This window comes from Amblyomma mixtum, chromosome 8, assembly GCF_055824585.1.
Source record: "Amblyomma mixtum isolate Tamu chromosome 8, ASM5582458v1, whole genome shotgun sequence".
NCBI lineage: Eukaryota > Metazoa > Arthropoda > Arachnida > Ixodida > Ixodidae > Amblyomma > Amblyomma mixtum.
The window spans coordinates 135,075,477-135,096,848 of NC_143019.1; positions in this window are offsets into that span (position 1 = coordinate 135,075,477).

Consider the following 21,372-nt stretch of genomic DNA (forward strand, 5'->3'; position numbering starts at 1 on the left):
AGAGTAAAAAAAATGCAGGTGCCGCCTGGAACAAAAACCTTCTTTTTTAAGTTGCACACCGGGACCTTACCGGTTAAAAAATTTTTAGAGGGAAAGGAATTGTTTTTACCCTGGGGATCTCACTGTTTAATTTGCAGAAAGCCGGAAACAATAGACCATGTATTTTTACACTGTTGGGAAGGGGTTTATTTTTGGGATGTATTGCAGCGAACCTTAAAGAAAGAATTTCCACTAGACCCGTATGGCATCCGGTTCTTATGTGTAGAAAATGAGGATGGGGTGCCTTTCGATTTAATAATGCTGACAGGCCTCCACTGTATATGGCGCTCCAGAATGGCAGGCTGGCATTGTGACAGTGACGCAAGACCTGCCAGAATTTACTTTCGCGAAAGTATGGAGATGTTTCTGGCCATTCAGAAAGCCGCTGCGGAGCCTCCGGAGTGGCTGTCAAGACTAGAGCCGCTCTGTACGTTGCGTGAATTTTAATTGGACGAAGCCAGATTTATGCTGGCTGACCACAAGTCGTGTGTACATAGTTATTGTCTTTTGTTGATTGTTTGTGTTGTCCAGTTTTTTGTGTCAAAGCCAGGCAATAAAGAAAAAAAAAAAAAAAAAAAGCAGTCGTGGCGTAGTGGCTAAGACGCCCGTCTCGGCTGCGGGAGGTGGGGTGTTCGACTCCCACCGCCGGTCACTCGCTGGTTAAAAACTGAGTACAAGTGCCTGTGGACTGTGCACTTGGGAAGCTCCGCTGCATGGCGGTGCACACAGCGGGCTCGGTTGCAAACCTGAGCCTGTTTGTAAGTGTCACAAGCCTTAATTAAACAAAAAATCGTGGAGCTTTCTTTTTCTCTTTTTTTTTTCAACGCGCTCTGTGGTTAGAGAAACAAGTGATTTTTTTTTTTTGCAGCTTACCCCAAAGATTACCGCCCATGATTTTTATGGTTTCAGTTCCATATGATTTTGCCCATGGCGTGGGAAGGTGTAGCCCCCATTTCTGAAACTAATACCCCTGTCACACGGGCATTTCGAAGGCCCTCGAATCGATAGCCTATCGACTCGAAGGCGATCGAGCGCTGCTACACGGCCAGTTTGAATGGCCATCGAGTCAATAGTCTATCGAGTCGACGGAGCAGCCCGGAACTCTATCGAGATTTCGAGGGCCTTCGAGCGTTCCCAAGGTTGCTAGCATTGCTTCGAACGACAACAAACATGGCGGCGCCCTTCAAAGCCGGACCCCTCGCTTCGGACTGAATTCTCGTTGTTGCTGCCTTTTTCTGTCCGTTCACTGGTCATAAATGGGGCACCGGTCTTTCGCTTCGTCTCATCTTGCCTAGAAGAAAACGTATAAGTGATAAATTTGCTTTATTTTTTATTTAGAGTGACGATTCTGCCGCTGTTAGGCCTAAGAGAGGCGGTTTGTTGACAGTAATGGTTCCCGTTTTGACTACCAGATGGCGCCACTAGAGACTAAGTTTATTTTTGCCTCTCTGCTAGCATACGCTGAACTCAATGTGAGAATGCGCCTGCGTTTAGCGTACGTAAGCGTGCATACGCTCGTGGTACGTAGACAGCATAAATTTATGCTCTTTTCTCACTGTATCTGTGTACGTCGCGAGCGGCGACGTGGTGCGCAAAGCGAGAAGCAGCAGCGGCGCGGCCGTTCCAACTCGCCCGGGCGTCAACAGATGAGAACAGGTCCTAGTTTTTGCGGCGAGCGAATCCGCTTCGCTTGCCGGATTTTTGAACAAGTGTGAACGCGCCTTATGACTGCAAGAAAGTGTATTTCAACATTTAGTTAAGTTTCGTCAATATATTTTTGTTATTTGCGCGAAACCGAAAGCAGCGATTGTGGCGCCACACGAGCTTGGCGTAAGACACGAGAACGATTTCAATGGCCATTGAGATTTGCCGTGTAGCAGCTCCACAACTCCCTCGAGTTCAATGGCGATCGAAAATCTCGATGGCTCTCGACTCGATGGCCATTGAAACTGGCCGTGTGACAGGGGTATAATATACCGCCAGCGCCAAGAGACGTTTTAGTACACCGCAGCTGAAGGTCCTGTAACAACATTCAATTTTGCTATCAGTGTGACTGACAGGCGCAACACATTTTTTTTCGCGCCTTTTGCCTGACATGTATCTTCCTGGTACTGTCGGTCAGCAGAATTGATACATGGCGGACATTTCTGCCCCATGTCTTTTTGCCGCCTCTCCCTTTTGTCCCCTTTATTTGTAAATGTCCTAAGCGTTATTTATTATTTTTCTTTTTTTCCTTCCCCATTCATTGCCGAATGGATGACGGCGAAAAAAAAAGAGCTTCACGGCATGACCAGGGTGCTTGTTTCCCATTTGCGGAACATGCTGAGTGTGTCGCATGTAATTTCACAGGTCTGATTTTGGCAAAGCATATATGTTGGTAGCGATAGTCAAAAATTACTCAGTGAGCACTGGAGGACTTCGCCGAGTGTGTCATGTCAGTATAACGTAACCGTGACATCAGATGTCGAAATTAAAGCTTGGCTTATGACTTTTTCGAAAGTTTTGTAATAACTGAACAGTTATTATGCATGTTATCGCGGAGGTCTCCGTCTTAGCCGGGCCGTTTTCTCGGCAATACATGTAGTGAGGCTCAGGGCAGGCGAACACTACATGTTGTTTTTCCTGCATTGCTATGGCAAATAGGCAATTAAGCGAAATGTCTGCCATTATGAAGAAAGGATTGCGAAGCATGAAGTTGACATTTCTTGAAGCAATTGCAGGCAGAGGAAGCAGGGAGTCTTGTCCCTTCACCGCCCCTCTTTCCAAGGGTCTATGCGGTAAAGCCGCAGTGTTTAAAGGCACCAGTTCAGTCCTGCGGCAGCATTTCGTGCTCGCTCAGTACACATTTGTTTCACTCTGTGCTTCTGAAACTTAAGTTCATTTTATTTTTACCTATACAGCTGCTGACGTTAGGAAGCAATGTGTCAGCTATTTCCTCTAACCTGGCATTGACTGCGAGCCGTGGCCTACCTAATGCGCCGCTCAGAGAAGTAGTGTGGCAGCGGGAAGAGCGCTAGTCATTGGAGCGCCTGTCTTGTAGAAAAAAAAGTACAATAGATGATAACACCTTTTTTTTTAATTCCACAAGTGAATATACAGCCGAAGTTCGCAAGTGGAGGAAAAAAGAAACGCTGGAAATGTTCGAAGGGTGACATCGTGTTAAGGGTGCCATTCGAGCGATGGCATATACAAAATGTTTGAAAAATAAATACCGCATTTTCGCAGCAAAAAAGCAGCGCTTACACGAGACAAAGAAGTGTGGGGATGCGACGCGTTTGCCGCCGCCTCTGATTTAAAAGGGAAACTGCATAGGTTTTAGAAATACACGAGCTTGAGATGATAGAATGTGTGAAACTTGCAGGTAAAGCATGCGAAGTCTTTTTGGTTTAGCGCTTGAAATAGTGAAGTAGTCCCTGATTCAAATCCGGACGACCTTTAAGGTTCTCCGCAGCGCACAACGCCAAGTTGGGAGGGGGGGGGGGGCGCATGATGACGTCATCGAAGGTATCGGTATACATTTCCAACGCGCAAACGCCTGCTTTGAAGGAAAAAAAGGAACGCCATCAAAGGCAAACCCTGCCGAGAGTTGATTGGCAGCGTCTAACGAGTCAGGGCAGGGTGTGGCTGACGACAGTGGTAATGTAAGGCAGACCTTCCGTGACGTCACGCTGAACTTACGTGCACACCTCCAGTGCATTGAGCAGCAGCGCAAAATTCAATCGTCCATTACGTAACTACTTCAAATGCTAGTGCAAAAACAATTGGCATGCTTCACGTAAAGCCTATTTAGATTCGAATCCTTGAATATCACGAAATTCTCAAAAAAGTGCTGCAGTTGCCCTTTAAGCGCTGTTTTTCGCCACAAGATCTGGCATTAACCAGCAACACTTTTTACCTTGTTAATTCACGTTCTTGCCCATTTTCCACGCGTCGTAAAATGGCTTTTCCGCCTTTCACTTGCAACGACAGAAAAAAACTGTAAAAGAATGCTCACAGGGTATTGATCCGTCCATCTTTCGTCTGCCCGCTTGAAATGTCGCCTCCGGCCACTCCGAGGCGCTTCAAATCCCAGTTGAAAGAAGTCCATTCACAAACTTGCTCCGTGCCGAAAAGAAAATGTCTCTACGATTACACTTTCTCATTAGTGCTTTTGAACGTTACAAAACTTAGAAGCCTCTACTAACACGGGTGTGGGGCATGCTCGGACGTTTCCTCGTTGTGGGTGACGGCCAGGTCACGTTAACCGCGAGTTTCCCCAGCCCTATACGTAGACGCTCACACCAGGAGCTAGCCACATACAGTTCCGCTGTTAAACTTGTAAAGGGTTTCGGCTTACCATTCACACTTAGCTGCGCAAAAAGAAACGAGGACCAAAGCGAACAAGAAGACACAACACAAGCGCAGACTATCAACTGAATTTTTATTCACGAAAGGGAAGCTTTTAAAAGTGTTAGAAAATACAAAATCGAAACACAACAATCACTACCACGCGTGCAAAGGAAACCTATGACATATCATTCCTGCTTGAAATACGAACACAACAACAGGATAACAAATGCAATCACATCAAGCCAACCCCCCGTACTGTCTGCTCGTACTCAATAAACTGCGCAGAAAAGGAACCTCCTTTTCCTGCAGGCTGACCGACTGTGATGCGCACAGAGCTGCGTAGACGGCCGGCGTTGTTGGAAACGTCGACAGGTGTGCTTGGCGAGTGCTCGAAATATTTGCCAGGAACACGAGCAGTGGCAACAGACGTGAGCTCTGCTGCACATGTGGAACAGTCATTGCGAAGTGTAGTGCGTAGGCCAAGCAGGACCCAAGGGTAGGCGCTCAATCCAGTGTGAAGGGAGAACCAGCGCTATAAGCGAAGCCTTCAGTTGCCGAGGAAAGCCGTCGACCTTAGAAAATCTGGTGGTAAAAGATCGTCTTGATGTTATGGACGGGTAGGTTGGCGAATAATGCGAAGTCGAAATGACGACCACGGTCAGAAATAATGGCGGAACGAGCACCACATCACCAGTTATCACAACGTGACGGCCGCCTACAACATGAAAAGCGTCGCGCATGGACGAAGCGTCAGTAAGCCGGTTTAAGCGGTCACGGGTGGCGCTGCGCTAGCTTGTCTGACGTCACGCCTGGAAAGGAGGAAATGTCTTATCGCCGAGGAAAATGCTTTTATATGTCAAGGATTAATCACCGCAGTCGTGGCGTAGTCATTCTACTTCCAGCCACCGAGCGTGACGGACGCAGAATCATGGGCTCCCACGGAGCGGCGATAGCGGGCGTTGCCGGCCGCGGAAACAGGTTCGCCAGCGACGCAGATAAGGATTACGAGATCGTTCTGCCTACCCTGCCCACCGGACGTGTTGTGTTAAACACGGTTTTTCTGCACGGGGACGTGCGTGTGAGACCCTACAGGGTCGAAGACTTTAGGGACGCCCTAGCCAACGTTGGTGCGCTCCCCGACGTCGTGGCGTTGGGAGCGTACCAGATAAACCACGTGTGGGCTGTGACCTTCAGCAGCGCCGACGCCGCAAAGAAACTGGCCGCCATGAAGGAGCTGGAAGTCAAGGGACGCCGCTGTATCGTTTTTGACCCAGAGGACCACCAGGTCAAGCTGCGACTGCACTGGATGCTTCACGGCGTCGCCGACGAGGACATCCGTACGGCATTCGCGGCGTTCGGCAACGTGACCGAGGTCACCCGGGAGCGTTGGCGCGTCGCTGGCATGAAGGAGAAGGGGTCCACCACGAGGACCGTGCTCCTAAAGATGAAGCCAGGCATTAAGGTAGACGACCTGCCCCACCAGGTTCGAGTTGCTGGCGAGTTGGCTCTCGTGGTGGTGCCCGGGCGGCCGATGCAGTGTCTGCGGTGTGGCGGCGCGGGGCACGTGCGCCGTGATTGCAAGGTGCCCAGGTGCTCGAAGTGCCGACGCTACGGTCACTCCGAGGCCGACTGCGTGCGCACCTACGCGTCGGCTACCGGGCGTGTAGCGGCGAGCGACTCCGCAGAGCTCATGGACGTTGTCGAGGCGGAGGAAGCAGCCAGCGGCATCGACGACACGAGCAAAACGGCGGGGGTTGAGCCTGCGGTTTCGACCAGCAACACCGACGCGGCTGGCGCAAAGGAGAGCGGGTCGCCCATCTGTGACCAACCTTTGACGCCTCTGGAGACGCCCAAAGATAACCCGAGCCCCCCAGAGCACGTGGAAGCGGAAACAACGGCGGCCAGCGAGAACCGCGACGAGAAGGCAGACGCCCGCGTGAACACCGGCGTGACCACCCCTGCGAAGCGTCCGCACACCGAGACCAAGGCCGACGGGGAGAAGGCAGCAGAGTCCAGCGTGGAGGAACCGCCGACAAAGACGCCGCAAGCACGACGACCCAGTCTGCGACCGCGCCCGAAGGTTCCGGATGACAGGCGTGGCGGCGGCAAGGCGCCGCCTGACCAGGTCCATGTGCTCGCGCCGGATGACACCGGCGGCGACAGCATCGTCTAGCGATATGCTGGGCGCGGGAGGTAAGCACCATGCTTTCGGTCCCTTCTTCTTAAGTTGAAATGGCTTCCGCAACTCCGTTCAAAGTCGCCACCTTAAATGTCAGAGGCCTGGCAGGCAAAAGAAAACAAAGCCAGCTGTACCGACTTATAACGGAGCAAGATATTGATATCTTAGCAGTGCAGGAAACTAAAGTCGATGGTGAGGAAGAGACCGGGAGCATGGTGCGGCGTTTCACGTCTAGATATTTTGCCGTTGTCAGCCATGCGGTGGGCACATCGGCTGGTTGTGTTCTGTTTGTCAAGAAGTTGCCGGGGCTAGAGGTACACGGGCATCATTCGTGTTTGTCGGGTCGATACGTGTCCATCGATTTTTCGCTCTGTAACATCGACTGGCGCATTGTTTGTCTGTATGCACCTAATGTGGTTGATGGCCGAGCCGCGTTTTTTGAAAGCGTCGAAGAACGGCTTCGCACGGACAGGCAGCTCATTGTTATGGGCGATTACAACTGTGTTCTAAGTGCGCGCGACAAGACAAGCGTCCGAGGTTTCAGGGATAAAAGCACCGAAGTGTTGTTACGAATGATTGTGAACTGCAACCTCGAGGATGTAGCAGAGTGCCTTGAAGGAACGCGTGCTGTAAGGTACACACGATTCGAGGGCACAAGTCACGCACGGCTAGACCGAATTTATGCATCCGCGGAAACTGTCCCTAAATGCAATAGTTATGTAGTTCTGCCGGTTTCATTTTCTGACCACTGTTTGGTTCAATGCTGCATAGGATTCATTAAGAAGGGGAATGGTTTTTCATGGGAAATGTGGAAGTTAAATGACAAGCTACTCCAGGACGAATTTTATAACCGAGCTGTAAGGGAAGAAATAGCAAAAATAGAACCAAGTAGTAACATGAGGATTTGGCAGCAGTGGGAGCTCACTAAAGAAACTTTAAAATTAAAAGCAATAGAAAGAGCCACCTGTATACGTCATGAAGAAAAAAAAGAGGAAATGGAGCTAAAGGCACTGCTTCAGAAGATGATAAAACAAGAATGCCGAGCGCCTGGTAAATGGATAGAAGACATAAGAAAAACCAAACAAAAGTTACAGCTTATTGAAGAAGAACGTTATCGGGGAGCGCTGGTGAGGGCAAGGGCAGAAGATATGGCTGCAGGGGAAACGCCAACGAAACGAGCGCTCGGTTTAGAAAAAGCCCGCGCCGAAAGAAATCACATTAACGAAATAGAATGGGGAGGTGTTTCAAAAACGGACATTGATCACATCAAAGCAGCCTTTTTCCAGCATTACCAGGCGCTCTTCGCAGCGCATCCGGTAGATGTTATCACATTTAAGGAGGCGTTTCTAGCCGAGATGCCGCGTCTGGATGACGAAACAAAAGACAGATTAGAGCAGAAGATAAGTCAAGGGGAAGTTGAGCAAGCAATAGACAGTTTAAACCCTGGTAAGTCGCCTGGACCGGACGGGTTCAGCGCGGCATTCTACAAAGAATTTAAAAATGTAATTTCCCCGGTCTTGCAGGTAATCTTTAATGCAGCCTATAAAGTAAAAGCACTGCCTCCGTCCTATGGGTCGTCCCATACAGTGCTGATTCCCAAGACGGACGACATAGACAGATTACGAATGGTAACAGCATACCGACCCATAGCACTCACTAACGTGGAGTACAAAATTTACATGAAAGTTTTGGCACGAAGGTTGCAGACCGTGATTCATTTATTAGTTGGTCCGCATCAGACCTGCGGGATTAAAGGGCGGTCTATTTTTACTAATATTCACGTTGCGCGCAGTGTCCTAGAAACCTGTGATGACACTAATGGTCAGGTGGCTATTCTCCAGATCGACTTAGAAAAGGCTTTTGACTGCGTTGCCCATGAACTTTTGTTTTCAGTATTAGGCCATGTTAATGTTGGTTCTGTTATCCGCGAGGGTGTGGCCCTGGCATACCGGAACTGCACGACGAGATTGATCGTTAACAAGAGTCTGGGGGCCCCCATTAGCGTGCAGCGTTCGGTGCGCCAGGGCTGTCCCCTCAGCCCCCTTTTATTTTGTATTTATGTGGAGACCCTTTGTTTAAAGATACTGAACAGCAGGAGTATTAACGGATTCACTTTACAAGCAGCTGAAGTAAAGCTCTTGGCGTATGCTGATGACATTGCTGTGTTTTCCGTTGACGAGGGTGGCATAAGCGAGGCCGTTCAATGTGTACGAGATTTCAGCCAAGCTACTGGAAGCGGCGTTAACTGGTCGAAGTGCCTCGGGCTTTGGCACGGAAGGTGGGCATCTACGCCTGAGCGGTTTGCCAGCGTGCCTTGGACGACGACGCCAGATAAATACTTGGGCGTTCCACTCGCTGCTTACCGTGACAGTGAACAGCATTGGACAGCACAGATTAAAGAGATACGGGAGAGAGCGGATAAGTGGAAAGCAACGACCTTGTCCATTTTCGCCAGAGCCACTGTTTGCAACTTGTTCTTTATCAGCAGGCTCTGGTACGTCATGCAGGTGCTGCACTGTTCACGGTTAAGTATTCAAAAGCTACACCGAATTTTCGCCATCTTTATCTGGTCGTCTGAATGGGAGCGCTGCAGCCGGACCAACCTGTTCCGACGGGTTCAAGACGGCGGGCTGGGACTGGGCCATTTGTTTTTGAGACAGCTGGTCAATCGTTTTTTGTTTCTTCGGGACACAAGAGACCCGTTTTTGCGTACCGTATGCCAAGTTAGGCTGCGGCATCTGCTTCCAGAGTACATCGTCGGAACTGCTGATGTTTACAGTAGAGTCACCGGTTTTTACCGGGAAATCGTAGCCAGTGTAAGGTTTCTTTCCGCGCGGTTTTCAAATGACTTTCTGTCGACTGTGAATCGAAAGAAACTGTACCGTGCTTTGTGCGATGTAGTTTTCCCGGTGCCCTTGTACAGGGCCTTGTACAGTGGAGGCCAAGGCAAAGATGTTTTAAAGAGAGTTAAAAACATGCAGGTGCCATCAGGAACAAAAACCTTCTTTTTTAAGCTCCACACCGGAACCTTACCGGTTAAAAAATTTTTAGAAGGAAAGGAATTATTTTTACCTTGGGGATCCAACTGTTTAATTTGCAGAAAGCCGGAAACAATAGACCATGTATTTTTGCACTGTTGGGAAGGGGTTTATTTTTGGGATGTTTTGCAGCGAACCTTAAAGAAAGAATTTCCACTAGACCCGTATGGCATCCGGTACTTATGTGTTGAAAATGAGGATGGGGTGCCTTTTGACTTAATAATGCTTACAGGCCTCCACTGTATATGGCGCTCCAGAATGGCGGGCTACCATTGTGACAGAGACGCAAGACCTGCTAGAATTTATTTCCGCGAAAGCATGGACATGTTTCTCGCCATTCAGAAAGCCGCTGCGGAGCCTCCGGAGTGGCTCTCAAGACTAGAGCCGCTCTGTACATTGCGTGAGTTTTAATTTGACGAAGCCAGATGCATGCTGGCTGACCACGAGTCATATGTATATAGCGTTTATTGTCTTTTGTTGATTGTTTGTGTTGTGAAATTTTCTGTGTCAAAGCCAGGCAATAAAGAAAAAAAAAAAAAGCAGTCGTGGCGTAGTGGCTAAGACGCCCGTCTCGGCTGCGGGAGGTGGGGTGTTCGACTCCCACCGCCGGTCACTCGCTGGTTAAAAACTGAGTACAATTGCCTGTGGACTGTGCACTTGGGAAGCTCCGCTGCATGGCGGTGCACACAGCGGGCTCGGTTGCAAACCTGAGCCTGTTTGTAAGTGTCACAAGCCTTAATTAAACAAAAAATCGTGGAGCTTTCTTTTTCTCTTTTTTTTTTTCAACGCGCTCTGTGGTTAGAGAAACAAGTGATTTTTTTTTTTTTGCAGCTTACCCCAAAGATTACCGCCCATGATTTTTATGGTTTCAGTTCCATATGATTTTGCCCATGGCGTGGGAAGGTGTAGCCCCCATTTCTGAAACTAATACCCCTGTCACACGGGCATTTCGAAGGCCCTCGAATCGATAGCCTATCGACTCGAAGGCGATCGAGCGCTGCTACACGGCCAGTTTGAATGGCCATCGAGTCAATAGTCTATCGAGTCGACGGAGCAGCCCGGAACTCTATCGAGATTTCGAGGGCCTTCGAGCGTTGCCCAAGGTTGCTAGCATTGCTTCGAACGACAACAAACATGGCGGCGCCCTTCAAAGCCGGACCCCTCGCTTCGGACTGAATTCTCGTTGTTGCTGCCTTTTTCTGTCCGTTCACTGGTCATAAATGGGGCACCGGTCTTTCGCTTCGTCTCATCTTGCCTAGAAGAAAACGTATAAGTGATAAATTTGCTTTATTTTTTATTTAGAGTGACGATTCTGCCGCTGTTAGGCCTAAGAGAGGCGGTTTGTTGACAGTAATGGTTCCCGTTTTGACTACCAGATGGCGCCACTAGAGACTAAGTTTATTTTTGCCTCTCTGCTAGCATACGCTGAACTCAATGTGAGAATGCGCCTGCGTTTAGCGTACGTAAGCGTGCATACGCTCGTGGTACGTAGACAGCATAAATTTATGCTCTTTTCTCACTGTATCTGTGTACGTCGCGAGCGGCGACGTGGTGCGCAAAGCGAGAAGCAGCAGCGGCGCGGCCGTTCCAACTCGCCCGGGCGTCAACAGATGAGAACAGGTCCTAGTTTTTGCGGCGAGCGAATCCGCTTCGCTTGCCGGATTTTTGAACAAGTGTGAACGCGCCTTATGACTGCAAGAAAGTGTATTTCAACATTTAGTTAAGTTTCGTCAATATATTTTTGTTATTTGCGCGAAACCGAAAGCAGCGATTGTGGCGCCACACGAGCTTGGCGTAAGACACGAGAACGATTTCAATGGCCATTGAGATTTGCCGTGTAGCAGCTCCACAACTCCCTCGAGTTCAATGGCGATCGAAAATCTCGATGGCTCTCGACTCGATGGCCATTGAAACTGGCCGTGTGACAGGGGTATAATATACCGCCAGCGCCAAGAGACGTTTTAGTACACCGCAGCTGAAGGTCCTGTAACAACATTCAATTTTGCTATCAGTGTGACTGACAGGCGCAACACATTTTTTTTCGCGCCTTTTGCCTGACATGTATCTTCCTGGTACTGTCGGTCAGCAGAATTGATACATTGCGGACATTTCTGCCCCATGTCTTTTTGCCGCCTCTCCCTTTTGTCCCCTTTATTTGTAAATGTCCTAAGCGTTATTTATTATTTTTCTTTTTTTCCTTCCCCATTCATTGCCGAATGGATGACGGCGAAAAAAAAGAGCTTCACGGCATGACCAGGGTGCTTGTTTCCCATTTGCGGAACATGCTGAGTGTGTCGCATGTAATTTCACAGGTCTGATTTTGGCAAAGCATATATGTTGGTAGCGATAGTCAAAAATTACTCAGTGAGCACTGGAGGACTTCGCCGAGTGTGTCATGTCAGTATAACGTAACCGTGACATCAGATGTCGAAATTAAAGCTTGGCTTATGACTTTTTCGAAAGTTTTGTAATAACTGAACAGTTATTATGCATGTTATCGCGGAGGTCTCCGTCTTAGCCGGGCCGTTTTCTCGGCAATACATGTAGTGAGGCTCAGGGCAGGCGAACACTACATGTTGTTTTTCCTGCATTGCTATGGCAAATAGGCAATTAAGCGAAATGTCTGCCATTATGAAGAAAGGATTGCGAAGCATGAAGTTGACATTTCTTGAAGCAATTGCAGGCAGAGGAAGCAGGGAGTCTTGTCCCTTCACCGCCCCTCTTTCCAAGGGTCTATGCGGTAAAGCCGCAGTGTTTAAAGGCACCAGTTCAGTCCTGCGGCAGCATTTCGTGCTCGCTCAGTACACATTTGTTTCACTCTGTGCTTCTGAAACTTAAGTTCATTTTATTTTTACCTATACAGCTGCTGACGTTAGGAAGCAATGTGTCAGCTATTTCCTCTAACCTGGCATTGACTGCGAGCCGTGGCCTACCTAATGCGCCGCTCAGAGAAGTAGTGTGGCAGCGGGAAGAGCGCTAGTCATTGGAGCGCCTGTCTTGTAGAAAAAAAAGTACAATAGATGATAACACCTTTTTTTTTAATTCCACAAGTGAATATACAGCCGAAGTTCGCAAGTGGAGGAAAAAAGAAACGCTGGAAATGTTCGAAGGGTGACATCGTGTTAAGGGTGCCATTCGAGCGATGGCATATACAAAATGTTTGAAAAATAAATACCGCATTTTCGCAGCAAAAAAGCAGCGCTTACACGAGACAAAGAAGTGTGGGGATGCGACGCGTTTGCCGCCGCCTCTGATTTAAAAGGGAAACTGCATAGGTTTTAGAAATACACGAGCTTGAGATGATAGAATGTGTGAAACTTGCAGGTAAAGCATGCGAAGTCTTTTTGGTTTAGCGCTTGAAATAGTGAAGTAGTCCCTGATTCAAATCCGGACGACCTTTAAGGTTCTCCGCAGCGCACAACGCCAAGTTGGGAGGGGGGGGGGGGGCGCATGATGACGTCATCGAAGGTATCGGTATACATTTCCAACGCGCAAACGCCTGCTTTGAAGGAAAAAAAGGAACGCCATCAAAGGCAAACCCTGCCGAGAGTTGATTGGCAGCGTCTAACGAGTCAGGGCAGGGTGTGGCTGACGACAGTGGTAATGTAAGGCAGACCTTCCGTGACGTCACGCTGAACTTACGTGCACACCTCCAGTGCATTGAGCAGCAGCGCAAAATTCAATCGTCCATTACGTAACTACTTCAAATGCTAGTGCAAAAACAATTGGCATGCTTCACGTAAAGCCTATTTAGATTCGAATCCTTGAATATCACGAAATTCTCAAAAAAGTGCTGCAGTTGCCCTTTAAGCGCTGTTTTTCGCCACAAGATCTGGCATTAACCAGCAACACTTTTTACCTTGTTAATTCACGTTCTTGCCCATTTTCCACGCGTCGTAAAATGGCTTTTCCGCCTTTCACTTGCAACGACAGAAAAAAACTGTAAAAGAATGCTCACAGGGTATTGATCCGTCCATCTTTCGTCTGCCCGCTTGAAATGTCGCCTCCGGCCACTCCGAGGCGCTTCAAATCCCAGTTGAAAGAAGTCCATTCACAAACTTGCTCCGTGCCGAAAAGAAAATGTCTCTACGATTACACTTTCTCATTAGTGCTTTTGAACGTTACAAAACTTAGAAGCCTCTACTAACACGGGTGTGGGGCATGCTCGGACGTTTCCTCGTTGTGGGTGACGGCCAGGTCACGTTAACCGCGAGTTTCCCCAGCCCTATACGTAGACGCTCACACCAGGAGCTAGCCACATACAGTTCCGCTGTTAAACTTGTAAAGGGTTTCGGCTTACCATTCACACTTAGCTGCGCAAAAAGAAACGAGGACCAAAGCGAACAAGAAGACACAACACAAGCGCAGACTATCAACTGAATTTTTATTCACGAAAGGGAAGCTTTTAAAAGCGTTAGAAAATACAAAATCGAAACACAACAATCACTACCACGCGTGCAAAGGAAACCTATGACATATCATTCCTGCTTGAAATACGAACACAACAACAGGATAACAAATGCAATCACATCAAGCCAACCCCCCGTACTGTCTGCTCGTACTCAATAAACTGCGCAGAAAAGGAACCTCCTTTTCCTGCAGGCTGACCGACTGTGATGCGCACAGAGCTGCGTAGACGGCCGGCGTTGTTGGAAACGTCGACAGGTGTGCTTGGCGAGTGCTCGAAATATTTGCCAGGAACACGAGCAGTGGCAACAGACGTGAGCTCTGCTGCACATGTGGAACAGTCATTGCGAAGTGTAGTGCGTAGGCCAAGCAGGACCCAAGGGTAGGCGCTCAATCCAGTGTGAAGGGAGAACCAGCGCTATAAGCGAAGCCTTCAGTTGCCGAGGAAAGCCGTCGACCTTAGAAAATCTGGTGGTAAAAGATCGTCTTGATGTTATGGACGGGTAGGTTGGCGAATAATGCGAAGTCGAAATGACGACCACGGTCAGAAGTAATGGCGGAACGAGCACCACATCACCAGTTATCACCACGTGACGGCCGCCTACAACATGAAAAGCGTCGCGCATGGACGAAGCGTCAGTAAGCCGGTTTAAGCGGTCACGGGTGGCGCTGCGCTAGCTTGTCTGACGTCACGCCTGGAAAGGAGGAAATGTCTTATCGCCGAGGAAAATGCTTTTATATGTCAAGGATTAATCACCGCAGTCGTGGCGTAGTGGCTAAGACGCCCGTCTCGGCTGCGGGAGGTGGGGTGTTCGACTCCCACCGCCGGTCACTCGCTGGTTAAAAACTGAGTACAAGTGCCTGTGGACTGTGCACTTGGGAAGCTCCGCTGCATGGCGGTGCACACAGCGGGCTCGGTTGCAAACCTGAGCCTGTTTGTAAGTGTCACAAGCCTTAATTAAACAAAAAATCGTGGAGCTTTCTTTTTCTCTTTTTTTTTTCAACGCGCTCTGTGGTTAGAGAAACAAGTGATTTTTTTTTTTTTTGCAGCTTACCCCAAAGATTACCGCCCATGATTTTTATGGTTTCAGTTCCATATGATTTTGCCCATGGCGTGGGAAGGTGTAGCCCCCATTTCTGAAACTAATACCCCTGTCACACGGGCATTTCGAAGGCCCTCGAATCGATAGCCTATCGACTCGAAGGCGATCGAGCGCTGCTACACGGCCAGCTTGAATGGCCATCGAGTCAATAGTCTATCGAGTCGACGGAGCAGCCCGGAACTCTATCGAGATTTCGAGGGCCTTCGAGCGTTGCCCAAGGTTGCTAGCATTGCTTCGAACGACAACAAACATGGCGGCGCCCTTCAAAGCCGGACCCCTCGCTTCGGACTGAATTCTCGTTGTTGCTGCCTTTTTCTGTCCGTTCACTGGTCATAAATGGGGCACCGGTCTTTCGCTTCGTCTCATCTTGCCTAGAAGAAAACGTATAAGTGATAAATTTGCTTTATTTTTTATTTAGAGTGACGATTCTGCCGCTGTTAGGCCTAAGAGAGGCGGTTTGTTGACAGTAATGGTTCCCGTTTTGACTACCAGATGGCGCCACTAGAGACTAAGTTTATTTTTGCCTCTCTGCTAGCATACGCTGAACTCAATGTGAGAATGCGCCTGCGTTTAGCGTACGTAAGCGTGCATACGCTCGTGGTACGTAGACAGCATAAATTTATGCTCTTTTCTCACTGTATCTGTGTACGTCGCGAGCGGCGACGTGGTGCGCAAAGCGAGAAGCAGCAGCGGCGCGGCCGTTCCAACTCGCCCGGGCGTCAACAGATGAGAACAGGTCCTAGTTTTTGCGGCGAGCGAATCCGCTTCGCTTGCCGGATTTTTGAACAAGTGTGAACGCGCCTTATGACTGCAAGAAAGTGTATTTCAACATTTAGTTAAGTTTCGTCAATATATTTTTGTTATTTGCGCGAAACCGAAAGCAGCGATTGTGGCGCCACACGAGCTTGGCGTAAGACACGAGAACGATTTCAATGGCCATTGAGATTTGCCGTGTAGCAGCTCCACAACTCCCTCGAGTTCAATGGCGATCGAAAATCTCGATGGCTCTCGACTCGATGGCCATTGAAACTGGCCGTGTGACAGGGGTATAATATACCGCCAGCGCCAAGAGACGTTTTAGTACACCGCAGCTGAAGGTCCTGTAACAACATTCAATTTTGCTATCAGTGTGACTGACAGGCGCAACACATTTTTTTTCGCGCCTTTTGCCTGACATGTATCTTCCTGGTACTGTCGGTCAGCAGAATTGATACATGGCGGACATTTCTGCCCCATGTCTTTTTGCCGCCTCTCCCTTTTGTCCCCTTTATTTGTAAATGTCCTAAGCGTTATTTATTATTTTTCTTTTTTTCCTTCCCCATTCATTGCCGAATGGATGACGGCGAAAAAAAAGAGCTTCACGGCATGACCAGGGTGCTTGTTTCCCATTTGCGGAACATGCTGAGTGTGTCGCATGTAATTTCACAGGTCTGATTTTGGCAAAGCATATATGTTGGTAGCGATAGTCAAAAATTACTCAGTGAGCACTGGAGGACTTCGCCGAGTGTGTCATGTCAGTATAACGTAACCGTGACATCAGATGTCGAAATTAAAGCTTGGCTTATGACTTTTTCGAAAGTTTTGTAATAACTGAACAGTTATTATGCATGTTATCGCGGAGGTCTCCGTCTTAGCCGGGCCGTTTTCTCGGCAATACATGTAGTGAGGCTCAGGGCAGGCGAACACTACATGTTGTTTTTCCTGCATTGCTATGGCAAATAGGCAATTAAGCGAAATGTCTGCCATTATGAAGAAAGGATTGCGAAGCATGAAGTTGACATTTCTTGAAGCAATTGCAGGCAGAGGAAGCAGGGAGTCTTGTCCCTTCACCGCCCCTCTTTCCAAGGGTCTATGCGGTAAAGCCGCAGTGTTTAAAGGCACCAGTTCAGTCCTGCGGCAGCATTTCGTGCTCGCTCAGTACACATTTGTTTCACTCTGTGCTTCTGAAACTTAAGTTCATTTTATTTTTACCTATACAGCTGCTGACGTTAGGAAGCAATGTGTCAGCTATTTCCTCTAACCTGGCATTGACTGCGAGCCGTGGCCTACCTAATGCGCCGCTCAGAGAAGTAGTGTGGCAGCGGGAAGAGCGCTAGTCATTGGAGCGCCTGTCTTGTAGAAAAAAAAGTACAATAGATGATAACACCTTTTTTTTTAATTCCACAAGTGAATATACAGCCGAAGTTCGCAAGTGGAGGAAAAAAGAAACGCTGGAAATGTTCGAAGGGTGACATCGTGTTAAGGGTGCCATTCGAGCGATGGCATATACAAAATGTTTGAAAAATAAATACCGCATTTTCGCAGCAAAAAAGCAGCGCTTACACGAGACAAAGAAGTGTGGGGATGCGACGCGTTTGCCGCCGCCTCTGATTTAAAAGGGAAACTGCATAGGTTTTAGAAATACACGAGCTTGAGATGATAGAATGTGTGAAACTTGCAGGTAAAGCATGCGAAGTCTTTTTGGTTTAGCGCTTGAAATAGTGAAGTAGTCCCTGATTCAAATCCGGACGACCTTTAAGGTTCTCCGCAGCGCACAACGCCAAGTTGGGAGGGGGGGGGGGGCGCATGATGACGTCATCGAAGGTATCGGTATACATTTCCAACGCGCAAACGCCTGCTTTGAAGGAAAAAAAGGAACGCCATCAAAGGCAAACCCTGCCGAGAGTTGATTGGCAGCGTCTAACGAGTCAGGGCAGGGTGTGGCTGACGACAGTGGTAATGTAAGGCAGACCTTCCGTGACGTCACGCTGAACTTACGTGCACACCTCCAGTGCATTGAGCAGCAGCGCAAAATTCAATCGTCCATTACGTAACTACTTCAAATGCTAGTGCAAAAACAATTGGCATGCTTCACGTAAAGCCTATTTAGATTCGAATCCTTGAATATCACGAAATTCTCAAAAAAGTGCTGCAGTTGCCCTTTAAGCGCTGTTTTTCGCCACAAGATCTGGCATTAACCAGCAACACTTTTTACCTTGTTAATTCACGTTCTTGCCCATTTTCCACGCGTCGTAAAATGGCTTTTCCGCCTTTCACTTGCAACGACAGAAAAAAACTGTAAAAGAATGCTCACAGGGTATTGATCCGTCCATCTTTCGTCTGCCCGCTTGAAATGTCGCCTCCGGCCACTCCGAGGCGCTTCAAATCCCAGTTGAAAGAAGTCCATTCACAAACTTGCTCCGTGCCGAAAAGAAAATGTCTCTACGATTACACTTTCTCATTAGTGCTTTTGAACGTTACAAAACTTAGAAGCCTCTACTAACACGGGTGTGGGGCATGCTCGGACGTTTCCTCGTTGTGGGTGACGGCCAGGTCACGTTAACCGCGAGTTTCCCCAGCCCTATACGTAGACGCTCACACCAGGAGCTAGCCACATACAGTTCCGCTGTTAAACTTGTAAAGGGTTTCGGCTTACCATTCACACTTAGCTGCGCAAAAAGAAACGAGGACCAAAGCGAACAAGAAGACACAACACAAGCGCAGACTATCAACTGAATTTTTATTCACGAAAGGGAAGCTTTTAAAAGCGTTAGAAAATACAAAATCGAAACACAACAATCACTACCACGCGTGCAAAGGAAACCTATGACATATCATTCCTGCTTGAAATACGAACACAACAACAGGATAACAAATGCAATCACATCAAGCCAACCCCCCGTACTGTCTGCTCGTACTCAATAAACTGCGCAGAAAAGGAACCTCCTTTTCCTGCAGGCTGACCGACTGTGATGCGCACAGAGCTGCGTAGACGGCCGGCGTTGTTGGAAACGTCGACAGGTGTGCTTGGCGAGTGCTCGAAATATTTGCCAGGAACACGAGCAGTGGCAACAGACGTGAGCTCTGCTGCACATGTGGAACAGTCATTGCGAAGTGTAGTGCGTAGGCCAAGCAGGACCCAAGGGTAGGCGCTCAATCCAGTGTGAAGGGAGAACCAGCGCTATAAGCGAAGCCTTCAGTTGCCGAGGAAAGCCGTCGACCTTAGAAAATCTGGTGGTAAAAGATCGTCTTGATGTTATGGACGGGTAGGTTGGCGAATAATGCGAAGTCGAAATGACGACCACGGTCAGAAGTAATGGCGGAACGAGCACCACATCACCAGTTATCACCACGTGACGGCCGCCTACAACATGAAAAGCGTCGCGCATGGACGAAGCGTCAGTAAGCCGGTTTAAGCGGTCACGGGTGGCGCTGCGCTAGCTTGTCTGACGTCACGCCTGGAAAGGAGGAAATGTCTTATCGCCGAGGAAAATGCTTTTATATGTCAAGGATTAATCACCGCAGTCGTGGCGTAGTGGCTAAGACGCCCGTCTGGGCTGCGGGAGGTGGGGTGTTCGACTCCCACCGCCGGTCACTCGCTGGTTAAAAACTGAGTACAAGTGCCTGTGGACTGTGCACTTGGGAAGCTCCGCTGCATGGCGGTGCACACAGCGGGCTCGGTTGCAAACCTGAGCCTGTTTGTAAGTGTCACAAGCCTTAATTAAACAAAAAATCGTGGAGCTTTCTTTTTCTCTTTTTTTTTTCAACGCGCTCTGTGGTTAGAGAAACAAGTGATTTTTTTTTTTTGCAGCTTACCCCAAAGATTACCGCCCATGATTTTTATGGTTTCAGTTCCATATGATTTTGCCCATGGCGTGGGAAGGTGTAGCCCCCATTTCTGAAACTAATACCCCTGTCACACGGGCATTTCGAAGGCCCTCGAATCGATAGCCTATCGACTCGAAGGCGATCGAGCGCTGCTACACGGCCAGCTTGAATGGCCATCGAGTCAATAGTCTATCGAGTCGACGGAGCAGCCCGGAACTCTATCGAGATTTCGAGGGCCTTCGAGCGTTGCCCAAGGTTGCTAGCATTGCTTCGAACGACAACAAACATGGCGGCGCCCTTCAAAGCCGGACCCCTCGCTTCGGACTGAATTCTCGTTGTTGCTGCCTTTTTCTGTCCGTTCACTGGTCATAAATGGGGCACCGGTCTTTCGCTTCGTCTCATCTTGCCTAGAAGAAAACGTATAAGTGATAAATTTGCTTTATTTTTTATTTAGAGTGACGATTCTGCCGCTGTTAGGCCTAAGAGAGGCGGTTTGTTGACAGTAATGGTTCCCGTTTTGACTACCAGATGGCGCCACTAGAGACTAAGTTTATTTTTGCCTCTCTGCTAGCATACGCTGAACTCAATGTGAGAATGCGCCTGCGTTTAGCGTACGTAAGCGTGCATACGCTCGTGGTACGTAGACAGCATAAATTTATGCTCTTTTCTCACTGTATCTGTGTACGTCGCGAGCGGCGACGTGGTGCGCAAAGCGAGAAGCAGCAGCGGCGCGGCCGTTCCAACTCGCCCGGGCGTCAACAGATGAGAACAGGTCCTAGTTTTTGCGGCGAGCGAATCCGCTTCGCTTGCCGGATTTTTGAACAAGTGTGAACGCGCCTTATGACTGCAAGAAAGTGTATTTCAACATTTAGTTAAGTTTCGTCAATATATTTTTGTTATTTGCGCGAAACCGAAAGCAGCGATTGTGGCGCCACACGAGCTTGGCGTAAGACACGAGAACGATTTCAATGGCCATTGAGATTTGCCGTGTAGCAGCTCCACAACTCCCTCGAGTTCAATGGCGATCGAAAATCTCGATGGCTCTCGACTCGATGGCCATTGAAACTGGCCGTGTGACAGGGGTATAATATACCGCCAGCGCCAAGAGACGTTTTAGTACACCGCAGCTGAAGGTCCTGTAACAACATTCAATTTTGCTATCAGTGTGACTGACAGGCGCAACACATTTTTTTTCGCGCCTTTTGCCTGACATGTATCTTCCTGGTACTGTCGGTCAGCAGAATTGATACATGGCGGACATTTCTGCCCCATGTCTTTTTGCCGCCTCTCCCTTTTGTCCCCTTTATTTGTAAATGTCCTAAGCGTTATTTATTATTTTTCTTTTTTTCCTTCCCCATTCATTGCCGAATGGATGACGGCGAAAAAAAAGAGCTTCACGGCATGACCAGGGTGCTTGTTTCCCATTTGCGGAACATGCTGAGTGTGTCGCATGTAATTTCACAGGTCTGATTTTGGCAAAGCATATATGTTGGTAGCGATAGTCAAAAATTACTCAGTGAGCACTGGAGGACTTCGCCGAGTGTGTCATGTCAGTATAACGTAACCGTGACATCAGATGTCGAAATTAAAGCTTGGCTTATGACTTTTTCGAAAGTTTTGTAATAACTGAACAGTTATTATGCATGTTATCGCGGAGGTCTCCGTCTTAGCCGGGCCGTTTTCTCGGCAA